The sequence below is a fragment of the Sus scrofa genome, chromosome 5 (assembly GCF_054392235.1).
Source record: "Sus scrofa isolate SSC_HxYL_T2T_F1_AM1 chromosome 5, Sscrofa_HxYL_maternal_Yorkshire_Landrace_v2.0, whole genome shotgun sequence".
In the NCBI taxonomy this organism is placed as follows: Eukaryota; Metazoa; Chordata; class Mammalia; order Artiodactyla; family Suidae; genus Sus; species Sus scrofa.
The window spans coordinates 100,481,417-100,494,954 of record NC_139387.1 but is presented as its reverse complement, the minus strand read 5'-3'; the positions used below and the strand labels follow the sequence as shown (position 1 = coordinate 100,494,954).

General features: G+C 36.7%; 1 long non-coding RNA gene across 1 annotated transcript; it reads left to right on the top strand.

Annotated features, from left to right (window-relative positions):
- Nucleotides 1–7,501, top strand: LOC146403589 (uncharacterized). Its single transcript, XR_014804515.1, has 2 exons — nucleotides 1–4,159; nucleotides 4,381–7,501. It is a non-coding gene; the product is annotated as an uncharacterized LOC146403589 (long non-coding RNA).
- Nucleotides 7,502–13,538: the final 6,037 nt, after the last annotated feature.

Below are 13,538 nucleotides of genomic sequence, written 5' to 3'. Positions count from 1 at the left end.
ATATTCAATTTCATTTCTAGTAATCAGTCTGTTCAGTTGATCTATTTCTTCTTGATTCAGTTTTGGCAGGCTGTAAGTCTTGAGAAAGTTGTCCATTTCTTCTAGGTTGTCAAATTTGTTGGCATACAATTGTTCATAGTATTCTCTCATGCTTTTTTTGTATTTCTGCAGTATCTGTTGTGACTTCTCCTTTTTCATTTCTTACTTTATTAGGATTTTTTCTCTCCTCTTCTTGGTGAGTCTAGCCAGAGGTTTGTCAATTTTGTTTACTTTTTCAAAGAACCAGCTCTTGGTTTTAATGATTTCTCCTATTGTTTTTTGAATCTCTGTTTTATTGATTTCCTCTCTGATCTTTATGATTTCCTTCCTTCTGCTGACTTAAGGTTTTGTTTGTTCTTCTTTTTCTAATTCATTTAGGTGTTGGGTTAAATTGTCAATTTGAGATTTTTCTTCTTTTTTGAGAAGGCCTGTATTGCTATGAATTTCCCTCTGAGCACTGCTTTTGCAGCAGCCCATAGATTTTGAGTGGTTGTGTCTTCATTATCATTTGTCTCGAGGTATTTTTTAATATCCTTCTTGATTTCCTCATTGACCCATTGGTTTTTAGTAGCATGTTGTTTAGTCTCCTTGTAGTTAGTGTTTTTTTCTCATTTCTTTTCCTGTGGTTGATTTCTAGTTTCATGCCGTTGTGGTCAGAGAAGATACTTGAAATAATTTCTATACTCTTAAATTTGTTGAGGTTAGCTTTGTGCCCCAGTATGTGATCAATTCTTAAGAATGTTCCATGTGCACTTGAGAAGAATGTATATTCTGTTTTTGGTTTTTTTTGGATGTAATGTCCTGAAAATATCAATTAAGTCTAACTTTTCTATTGTGTCCTTTGGGATCTCTATTGCTTTACTGATTTTCTGTCTAGAGGATCTGTCCATTGATGGGAGTAGGATGTTAAAATCTCCTACTGTGATTGTATTCCCATCAATTTCTCCTTTTATGTCTGTTAGTATTTGTTGGAGGTATCTGGGTGCTCCTATATTAGGGGCATATATATTGACAATTGTAATATCCTCTTCTTGAATGGATCCTTTAACCATTAAATAGTTTCCTTGTCTTTTTTAATGTTTTAAAGTCTTATTTTGTCTGATAAGAGTATTGCAACTCCTACTTTCCTGTCTTGTCCATTGGCATGAAATATCTTTTCCCATCCCCTCACTTTCAATCTATGTGTCCTTTGCCCTAAGGTGAGTCTCTCATCAACAGTGGATTGTAGGCTCTTGCTTTTTCATCCAATCAGCTATTCTATGTCTTTTGATTGGAGCATTCAGTCCATTGATATTTAAGGTGATTATTGATAGATATGTATTTACTGCCATTTTAAACCTTGCTTTCCAGTTGATTCTTTGTTTCTCTTCTGTTTTTTGGTTGGATGGTTTCCATTTATGTTATGCTTGAGTACTTTTTCAGTTTCTCTGAATTTATTGTTTACTTTTGATTTGTGGTTGCCCTGTTTTTTAAGCATGTTAAGCCCTTTCTATATCTGCTTGCTTTTGCCTGATAGTCATATAGGCTCCGACACATCATTAAAAAAATTTTTTTTAAATCTATATTTTCTTACTTTCCTTCCCCACATTGTATGATTTCATTGTCTTTTTGTTTGTTTGTTTGTTTTGTTTTTACTATCTTAATGTTTAGATCTGTATGCTGGCTTATTTAAGTGACTGCTTTCCAACTGTGGTTTCCTCCATTCTAATTCTTCTTTTTCTCTTTTCTCTCTCTCTTTTTTCTTTTTAATTTAGAGAAGCTCTTTTAGTATTGCTTTTAGAATGGATTTAGTATTGCTGTACTCTTTTAGCTTTTGTTTGTTGGAGAAATTCTTTATTTCCTCTTCTATTTTAAATTATATTCTTGCTGGATAGAATATTCTAGGTTGCAGATTTTTTCCTTTCAGCACTTTAAATATATCTTGCCACCTCCTTCTGGCCTGTAGTGTTGGTGTAGAGAAATCAGCTGATAGCCTTATGGGGATTCCCTTATAATTAATGCTTTGCTTTTCTCTTGCTGTCTTTAGAATCCTCTCTTTAACTTTTGCCATTTTTATTATAATATGTCTTGGCATGCCCTGTTTGGGTTCAACTTATTTGGGGCCCTCTGTGCTTCCTGTATCTTGATATCGGTATCCTTTAGATTTGGAAAGTTTTCAAATATGCCATTATTTCTTGAAATATATTTTCAATCCCCTTTTCTTTTTCTTCTCCTTGTGGAATTCCTATTTTGCGTAGATGGGCCTGCTTTATATTATCCCATAGGTCTCTTATATTGCCTTCATTTTTTTTCATTTGGTTTTCTGTCCACTGTCCTGATTGGGTGATTTCCATTATTTTAACTTCCATGTCACTAATTTGTTCCTCTGCATTGTTCATTCTGCTCTTTATTGCCTTTAGCTCAGTTGGTATCTCTACAAATGAATTTTCTCATTTTTCTGTGTTCCTCCTTATGTTTTCTAGTTCCTTTCTAAAGGAATCTGCTTTGATGTTCATATCCTCTCTTAGTTCCTTCAGTATTTTCAATATCTCCCTTTTGAACTCAATGTCTGTCAGACTGCAGAGGTCTGTTTCTTGCCCTTTTTGGAGGTTTTAAGTTCTTCTGCCAGCATTCAGTTGATGTTCTGTGTGAGTAGTTTTACATATAAATGAATGTGCTTTTTTTTTTTTTTTTATGTGTTGTGGGAAAATGTCTGCATGACCTCTTACTCCTCCACCATCTTGCTCTGATTTGTGGATATTGAAAAATCCTTGAATCCCTGGGATAAGTCCCACTTGATTATGGTGTAAGATCCTTTTAAGGTTTTGTTGGCTTAGAATTTTGTTGAGGACTTTTTGTCTAGATTCATCAATGGCATTAGCCTGTAACTTTCTCATTGTATCTTTGTCTTGTTTGAGTATCAGGGTGGTGGGAGCCTCACTGGATAAGGTTGGTAGTATTTGTTTCTTTGCACATTTTTGGATTAGTTTCAGAAGGATAGGTGTTAACTCTTCTCTAAATGTTTGATAGAATTTACCTGTAAATCCATCTGGTCCTGGATATTTGTTTGTTGTATATTTTTTAAATCACAGTTTCAATTTCAGTAGTTGTGATTAGTCTGTTCATATTTTCTATTTCTTCCTGGTTCAGTCTTGGAAGATTATACCTTTTCTTCCAAGTTGTCTGTTTTATTGGCTTATAGTTGCTTGTGATATTCTCTTTGATCCTTGTATTTCCGTAGTGTTGCTTGTAACTTCTCCTTTTTGATTTCTAATTTTATTTGTGCTCATTCCATTTTTTTATGAGTCTGGTTAACAGCTTATCAATTGTATTAATCTTTTCAGAGAACCAGCTTTTTCTATTGTTTTCTTCATCTCAATTTCATTCATTTCTGCTCTGATCTTTATGTCTTCTTTCCTTCTATCCTCAGGTTTTTTTGGGTTTTTTTTTTGTTTGTTTTTTTTTTTTTTTTGTATTTCTGTAGTTGGTTTACATGTAAGTTTAGGTTGTTTTGAGTTTTTTCTTCTTTCCTGTGGTATGCATATATTGATGTAAACTTCCCTCTTAGAACTTCTACTGCCTCATCCCATAGATTTTCGATGGTCCTGTTTTGTTGTCATTAGTCTCTAGGTGTTTTTAAACTTTCTTTTTTGTTTCATCAGCAATTCATTGGTTGGTTGGTAAAATTGTCCTTCAACTGTTGGTGTTGTTTATACTTTTTTCTTGTATTTGATTCCTAATCTCATAGCATTGTGGTAATATGCTTAATATTATTTCAACTTTCTAAAATTTACTGAGGCTTGGTTTATGGCTCAAGATGTGATCTATCTTGGAGAATGTTTCATGTTCATTTGAGAAGAAACTTTCTGCTGCTTTTGGATGAAATGTCCAATAAATATCAATTAAGTCTACCTTGTATAATGTGTCTTTAAATTCTCTTTCTTTATTGATTTTCTATCTGAATGATCTGTCCATTGCTGTAAGTGGAGTGTTACAACTCCCCATTTTTTGTGTGTGTTATTGTTGATTTCTTTTATAGATGTTAGCATTTGCCTTATTTAGGTGCTCCTTTGTTAGGTTCCTATATATTTAGAATTATTATATATTCTTCTCAGCTTGAGTTCACCATGTCCATGAGTTTGTGTCTTTTCTTTTCTTTTTTTTTTTTTTTTACCCTTGCACTCCTAAATTGGAGTGGGAATTTATTTTTATTTTTTTTAAGTGTTTTTTTTTTTTTTTTTTTTTTTTTTCCCACTGTACAGCAAAGGGGTCAGGTTATCCTTACATGTATACATTACAATTACAGTTTTTCCCCCACCCTTTCTTCTGTTGCAACATGAGTATCTAGACATAGTTCTCAAGTGTCTTTTCTGTAGATAGGTTCACTTGTGCCATATATTAGATTCCAGATAAAAGTGATATCATAATTATCATAATGGTATTTGTCTTTTTCTTTCTGACTTACTTCACTTAGTATGAGAACCTCTAGTTCCATCCATGTTGCTGCACATGGCATTATGTTGTTCTTTTTTATGGCTGAGTAGTATTCCATTGTGTGTATATACCCCATCTTATTGATCCATTCATTTGTCGATGGACATTTTAGGTTGTTTCCATGTCTTGGCTACTGTGAATAGTGCTGCTATGAACATGCGGGTGCATGTATCTTTCAATGAAAGTTTTGTCTAGATATATGCCCAGGACACTGATTGCTGGATCATATATTCAGTTGATTGGTGGTTCTATATTCAGTTTTCTAAGGTACCTTCATACTATTTCCATAGTGATTATACCAATTTACATTCCCACCAACAGTGTAGGAAGGTTAGCTTTTCTCCACATACTCTCTAGCATTTGTTATTTGTAGACTTACTAATGATGGCCATTCTGACTGGTGTGAAGTGGTACCTCATTGTAGTTTTGATTGGCATTTTTGTAATAATTAGTGATACTGCATATTTTTTCATGTGCTTGTTGGCCATCTAGTATTTTTTCATGTGCTTATTGGCCATCTAGTATGTCTTCTTTGGAGAAATGTCTATTCAAGTATTCTGTCCATGTTTCAGATGGGTTGTTTGGGGTTTTTTTTGTTTCTGTTTTTGTTTTTTTGCTGTTTGAGATGTATGAGTTGTTAGTATATTTTGGAGATGAAGCCCATTGTCAGTTGCATTATTTGAAACTATTTTCTCCCATTCTGTAGTCTGCCCCCCCCACTGCTGCCTTTTTGTGGTTTCCTTTGCTGCACAAAAGCTTTTAAATCTGATTAGGTCCCATTGGTTTATTTTTGTTGTTATTTCTATTGCCTTGGGAGACTGACATAAGAGAACATTTGTATGGTCACTGTCAGAATGTTTTGCCTACCTTCTCTTCTAGGAATTTTATGGTGTTTGTCTAATGTTTAAGTCTTTAAGCCATTTTTAGTTTATTTTTGTGCATGGTGTGAGGGTGTGTTCTAGTTTCATTGATTTACATGCAGCTGTCTAGTTTTCCCAGCAGTACTTGCTGAAAATACTGTCTTTTTCCCATTTGATATTCTTGTCTCTGTTGTCAAAGATTAATTGACCATAGGCATCTGGGTTTATTTCTGAGTTCTCTATTCTGTCTATTGGTCTGTATGTCTGTTTTTGTACCAGTACCACACTGTCTTGATTACTGTAGCTTTGTTATACTGTCTAAAGTCTGATAGAGTTATGCCTCCTGCTTGATTTTTGTTCCTTAGGATTGTTTTGGCAATTCTGGGTCTTCTGTGGTTCCATATAAATTGTTTGTTCTAGTTGTGTGAAAAATGTCATGGGTAATTGCATAGGGATCACATTGAATCCATAGATTGCTTTTCGTAGTATGGCCATTTTAACAATATTCATTCTTCGAATCTAGAAGTACGCAATATCTTTCCATTTCTTTGAATCTTCTTTAGTTTCATTGATTAATGTTGTATAGTTCTCAGCATATAAATCTTTCACCTCCTTGGTCAGCTTCATTCCTAGGAATTTAATTTTTGGGGGTGCAATGTTAAAAGGTATTGTATTTTTATATTCCTTTTCTAATATTTCATTGTTAGTATACAGAAATGCAACTGATTTCTTAATGTTAATCTTGTATCCTGCACTTTTGCTGAATTCATTGATTTAGATTGATTAGTTTGAGTAGATTATATGTGTCCTGTGGCGAGGACTTCTAATATTATGTTGAATAAAAGTGGTGAGAGCGGGCATCCTTGTCTTGTTCCAGATTTTAGCAGGAAGGCTTTCAGCTTTTCTCCACTGAGTATTATATTTGCTGTCAGTTTGTCATAAATGGTTTTGATTACATTAAGGTATGTTCCCTCTATACCCACTTCAGTAAAAGTTTTGATCATGAATGGATGTTGGACTTTGTCAATGCTTTTTCTGCATCTATTGAGATGATCATGTGGTTTTTAGACTTTTCTTTTGTTAATGTGGTATACGGTGTTGATTGCTTTGCATATGTTGAACCATCCTTGTGACCTTGGGATGAATCCCACTTGCTCATGTTGTATGATCTTTTTTATATATTTTTGGATTTGGTTGGCTAAAATTTTGTTGAGCATGTTTGTGTCTCTAGTCATCAAAGATATTGGCCTATAGTTTTCTTTTTTGGTAATATCTTTGTCTGGTTTTGATATTAGGGTGATGGTGGCTTCATAGAATGTCTTGGGGGTTATTCATTCTTCTTCAACATTTTGGAATAGCTTAAGAAGGATGAGGTATAAGCTCTTCTTTGTATGTTTAGTAGAATTCACCTTTGAAGCCTTTGGTCCTGGACCAGAGTATTTTTATTACATATTCAATTTAGTTTCTAGTGATCAGTCTGTTCAGTTGATCTATTTCTTGTTTCAGTTTGGGGAAGTGAGGGAATGGAAAAATATATTTTATGCGAATTGAAAAGATAGGAAAGTAGGGATTCCAATACTCATAGCAGACAAAATTGACTTTAAAATGAAGGCTATAAAGAAAAAGAAGGACACTATTTAATGATAAAATGATGTATTCAAGAAGAGGATATTACACTCATCAATATATATGCCTGTAATATAGGAGCACCCAAATACCTACAAAAAAAATACTAACAGACACAAAAGGAGAAATTGATGGGAATAGAGTAATACTTAGAGACTTTAACATCCCAGTCATATAAATGGACAGATCCTCCAGACAGAAAATCAGTAAGGTAACAGAGATCCTAAATGACAACAGAAAATTTAGACTTAATTGACATTTTCAGAACATCCAAAAAAAGCAAACTATACATTCTTTTCATGTGAACATGGAACGTTTTCAAGGATTGACCATGTAACTGTGGCTAACCTCAACAAATTTAAGATTAAGAAATTATTTCAACTATCTCCCCTGACCACAATGGCATGAAAGTAGAAATCAACCAAGAAAAAGAAATGAAAAAAATCTGACTACATGGAGACTAAACAACATGGTACTGAAAAACCAACTGGTCAATAAGAAAATCAAAAGAGAAATTTAAAAATACCTCAATACAAATGATAATGAAAACATAACCATTCAAAATCTATGGGATGCTGCAAAAGAAGTTCTTAGAGGGAAATTCATAGTGATATAGGCCATCCTTAAAAAAGAGGAAATATCTCAAATCAACAATTTAACCGACAACCTGAGAGAATTAGAAAAAGAATAACAAAACCTAAAGTCAGCAGAAGGAAGGAAATCATAAAGATCACAGAGGAAGTCAATAAAATAGAGATTCAAAGAACAGTACAAGTCAATAGATTTGTGGTTGCCAAGGGGGAGGGAGGGGGAGTGGGATGGATTGGGAGCTTGGGGTTAATAGGTGCAAACTATTGCTTTTGGAATGGATTAGCCATGAGATCCTGCTGTGTAGCACTGAGAACTATGTCTAGTCACTTATGACAGAGCATGATAATGGGAGAAAAAATAATGTATACATGTATGTATAACTGGGTCACCATGCTGTACAGTGGAAAAAAAATTGCATTGGGGCAATAACAATTAAAAAAATTTTTTTTTTAAGTACAAAAAAAATCAATAAAACCAAGAGCTGGTTCTTTGAAAGGGTAAACAAAAATGACAAACCTCTGGCCAGACTCACCAAGGGGAGAGAAGGAAGTCACATAAACAAAATAAGAAATGAAAAAGGAGAAATCTCAATGGATACTGCAGAAGTACAAAAAAAAAAAAAAAAAACTGTAAGATAATACTATGAAGACTTATAAGCCAACAAATTTGACAACCTAGAAGAAATGGACAACTTTCTAGAGACATACACCCTGCCAAAACTGTTGTAGATTTTTCTTTTCTGCCTAGGGATGTTCCTTCAGTATTTATTGTAAAATTGGTTTGGTGGAGTTGAACTCTCTTAGCTTTTGCTTGTCAGTAAAGCTTTTGGTTTCTCTATCAAATTTGAATGAAAAAGCCTTGCTGGTAGAGCAATTTTGGTGGTCGTATTTTTCCCTTTCATCAATTTAAGTATGTAATTCCACTCCCTTCTGGCCAACAGAATTTCTGCTGAAAAATCAGCTGATAAACTTTGGGGTTTCCGTTGTTATTTGTTGCTTTTCCCTTGTTACTTTTAATACGTTTTCATTGTTGTTAATTTTTGTCAGTGTGATTAATGTGTTTCCACGTGTTCCTCCTTGGGTTTATCCTTTATAGGGCTCTGTGCTTGCTGGACTTGAGTGAGTGTTGCCTTTCCCAGATTAGGGAAGTTTTTAGCTGTAATTTCTTCAAATATTTTCTCTGGCTCTTTCTTTCTCTCTTCTCCTTCTGCAACCCATATTCAGTGAATGTTGGTATGTTTAATGTTTTCTCAGAGGTCTCTTAAGACTATCCTTACTTCTTTTTATTCTTTTTTTTAAGTTATTTTTTATGGCATTTATTTCCACCACTCTCCCTTCCAGCTCACTTAATTGTTTTTCTGCCTCATTCATTCTGCTATTGATTCCTTATAATGTATTTTTTATTTGTTACTGTATTTTTCACCTCTAATGTTATTTAAATCTTCTACTTCGTTAAACACTTATTCTCTGCCAATGCCCCCATCCTTTTTCTAAGATCTTTGATCGTCTCTACTATCATTACTCTGAATTCTTTTTCAGGTAGATTGCCAGTTTCCTCTCACCACTTCACTTATTTGTTCTGGAGTTTTATCTTGTTCCTTTATCTGTACCATATTTCTCTGCCATCTCATTTTGTCTAACTTTCTGTTAGTAGTCTCGTTTCCACAGACTGCAGTGTTTCAGTTATTCTTCCTTCTGGTGTCTGCCCTGTGCTAGATGAGGTTGGTCCAGGGGCTTGTGTTGGCCTCCTGGTGGGAGGGACTGGTACCTGCCCACTTGTGGATGGAGCTGGATCTCATCCCTCTGGCAGTCAGGACCATTCAAGGGATGTGTTTAGAGGCAGCTAGGGGCTCAGGAAGACTTTAGGCAGCCTCTCTGTTGATGGGTGGGGCCGTGTTCCCACCCTGTTCATTGTTTGGCCTGAGGCATCCCTGCAATAGACCCTGTAGGCTGGGTGGGACCAGTATTGTTCCCAAATGGTTACCTCCAGGAGAACTCAAGTAAATCAATATTCCCTGGGGCCTCTGCCCCAGTGTCCTTCCCCTTACAATGAGCCACAACCAGCCCTTGCCTCCCCCAGAAGACCCTCCAAGACCCACAGGTAGGTCTGACCAAGGCTCCTATGGAGTTACTGCTTTTCCTTGGGTCCCAGTGCATGTAAGAACTTTTGTACACCTACCAAGAGTGGAGTCTCTGTTTCCCCCCAGTCCTGTGGTTCTCCTCAAGCCCCACTGGCTTCAAAGCCAAATTGCTCTGGAGGCTCCCAAAGCCAGACCTTCTGCCTGGGAAGCCTGGCATGAGGCTCAGAATTCACTCCTATGGGAGAACCTCTGTAATAGTTATTTTCTAGTTTGTGGGATGCCCATCTGGTGGGTATGGGATTTGAATATACCATGAAAGCACCCCTTGTACTAATCATTGTGGCTCTTTTTTGTCTTAGGATGTGAAATACCTGTTTTGGTAGGGTCTAGTTTTGTTTTTGTTTTTGTTTTGTTTTGTTTTTTGTTTGTTTTTTTTTTTAGGGCTGCACCCATGTCATGAAGTTCTCAGTATAGGAGTCAAATTGGAGCTGTTGCTGCTGGCCCACATCACAGCCACAGCAACATGGGATCTGAGCTGCATCTGCGACCTACACCAGAGCTCATGGCAATGGCAGATCCCTAACCCACTGAGCAAGGCCAGGAATTTTTTTTTTTTTTTTTTTTTTTTGGTCTTTTTTGTTGTTGTTGTTGCTGCTATTTCTTGGGCCGCTCCCGCGGCATATGGAGGTTCCCAGGCTAGGGGTTGAATCAGAGCTGTAGCCACCGGCCTACGCCAGAGCCACAGCAACGCGGGATCCGAGCCGCATCTGCAACCTACACCACAGCTCACGGCAACGCCGGATGGTTAACCCACTGAGCAAGGGCAGGGACCGAACCCGCAACCTCATGGTTGCGCCACGACGGGAACTCCCAAGGCCAGGAATTTAACCCATATCCTCCTGGACACTGGATGAGTTCATTACAACTGAGCCACAATGGGAACTCCAGTTTCTAGTCTTTTTTGTCAATCGTTGTTTGGCAGTGAGTTGTGATTTTGGTGTTTTTGTGAAAGGAGATAAGCTCGAGTCCTTCTAGTCCACCATATTGTCCAGAATCCCACCCAGACTTAGTCATTTTTGCCAACTGGTGGGGGCAAAATGGCTTTCTTTCTAATTGGCTTACCTAGAAAGACTAGTTGATCCTTCTTTGTGAGAGTTTCAATTGAGAACCTTCTGCTCTTTTCTACACAACAGCCATTCTGTGCTCTCTACGCTTCCTGCTTCTTTCAGTTTTCTCCATGTATTTCAATCATATGCAGTCTTCTCACTCTGTAATTGCTACTGATTGAAGTGGGAATGCCACGGTATTCTTTGGTCTTCTTTGCTCCCAGTCTGATTCAGTCTTAGTAAAGCCACAGCTCCTATAGATATAGATCAAGTTTGGAGCATCCTACTTAACAAGGCTACGACGAAGCATTCTTAATACAGGCCAAGTCGGATTATCATGCATAAGGAGTTTGAAGCCAAGTCACATCAAGAGTGCTTGAAGGTCTAAGGTGTCTGGTTTGGAGAGGGGTAAAGGTAGGAAGGATGACTGTAATGTAGAAGAAAGCAGAGCGAGGAGTTCCCATTGTGACTCAATGGGTTAAGGACCTAGTGTTGTCTCTGGAGGATGTGGGTTCAATCCCTGGTTTCTCACAGTGAGTTAAGGAATCTGGCATTGCTGTAAGCTATGGCATAGGTTAACACCTAGCTCAGGAATTTCCATATGCTGCAAGTGCAGCTGTAAAAGGAAAAAAAAAAAAAGAAGAAAGCAAAGTGAGCAAAGAAAGGCCAGCGACAGCAGTTGGTGAGCTGCTCACCAATTGAGGAAGTGTGAGTGGTGGGCAAGGACAAATTCATAGGGAAACAGAAAGCTCTGAAAGATTTATGGAAATGAAGCCCTGAAAAGGGAGTTTTGTGCACAGTCGGGTTGAGGTAGGCTGGTGCAGGACTGGATTTCATTTCTCTCTCTTTTGAGAGAACAGAGTTTTCTTGGGATATTGCTTTTGATGTATGTTTCTTTACCTTGTAAGTGACTTATATTTGCTTTTGAAATATTTTGGTACTTTGGTTAAATGAATAAGTATTGTTTCATAATGACTTACGATCTTATTTGACCAGGTGTTTTGAAATCTTTTTGGTATTTTTGACAAACTTCTCAAATACCAAATTCTAATTGAAGTTCTTTTGACCTCCAGCTAACTCTGGGATGCTTCAAAGGAGCCCTAAGGCATCTCCAGGGAATATTAAACTAATTAAGCCTATTTGGTATGTTAAATTACTTGAAGCATTATCGAATGTTTGGAGGTAAACCTTCGATATACTATAGGGGTAAGTATCATTAATACTGATATTCCAAAATTTGAAATTTCTAAAAATTGTGATATGTCCTGGTATGTTATCAGTCATAATTCTAATTATTATCTTAAAGTATTGTATGTCAGAAATAGCCAAGTTTCTTCTCATTTGCATTATAATCAGATCTTTAGCCATGCCATTTTAAGTCTCTTTGTTGTTTAATCATTGTTTTACTCTGATGCTTTTATAAATTGGTTTTACTCTGATGCTTTTATAAAATGGACATCTTCAAGAAGATTCATAAAAGGACTTTTTCATAAATGTGTGCTGATAACTTTTGTATCATACAACTGAACTTGGGCAGGAATTAACAAAAGTAATTTAAAAACTGATGACTTCAAGCAGATCAACAGGAATTAGTCACAAAGAATTGAATGACTTGATAAGTATGACAATTTTCTGACTCCTGAAATATACTGGCTTTTAATCTTTTCCAGAAAATAGTTCCTCTATGCAAACTATGATCTATAACAAGTTGATAAAGTATACCTTTGTAAATGATGATGATGAAACCTTGGTCTTTTTCTCTCTACCTGATGCTTCCAGAATTTGGCTTCTCTAGCTGGCTCCCCTGTGGACTTGATGGCTTGTTGCAACCAGATTTAAACTAGTTATACGAATCACTGTTGTAATTTGCTCTCTTACTATTTTCAAAGTACTTGTACCTTGTGTTTCTCTCTGACCTACCATGACTTAATGTTACTAACTCTATTACCTGTGTCTTTTCTGTTTTATATGATCATTACTCTCACATTACCCAACATGTAACCAGGCCGCTGACAAAATTAATGATGGTTGAAAGTCTTGAGGCAGCTGATCACACATAATTCTACATAGAATAATGGTAACAGTGTAACTCTAGGTATGGGAAGAAGCAATAAGGGAAAACATTTACTAGATCCTAAGAGACTAGTAAGATGGGTGATGCGGAGAATTTTAGATGATCCATAGAGCCTCATCCAAAAAATGGGCAGATTGAATGGCATATCAGAGTCTTTGCCTGATGTAGGAATGAGCCTTCCTAGCACCATGGGACAAAATTGGTTATGAAATGCATCCCAAACAATGGTCGAATTTAGGACCAAGAGGAAACATTATGGACATAGAATGATGCCTGCCATTTCAGTAAATTAATAATGTTGAGTCCACCAAGCCATGAGCCACTGCAGCCACCCCTGACTGCACTGAGGGGATTCAGGATGGAGGAAAATTGGGTATTGGCCAGATACAGTTAAGGTGAATATCAAAGAAATAATTCAATAAGCCTAGACTATTGTATCTTTACGTAAGTACAAGAGTATTAAGTTCATTAACTTGAGATGTATGGTTTTCTTTAATAGTAATCTTTTGATATTCTGACCACCTATTCCCCCCGTCCCCCTTCTTTTTTGGCTGCCCCAGGACATAAGGGCCAGGGATCAGATCCAGGCCACAGGTGTGCTCTGTCACAGCTGTGGCAATGCCAGATCCTGTTAACCCAGCGTGCTGGGCTGGGGATCGAACTTTCATCCTGGTGCTGCAGAGATGCCG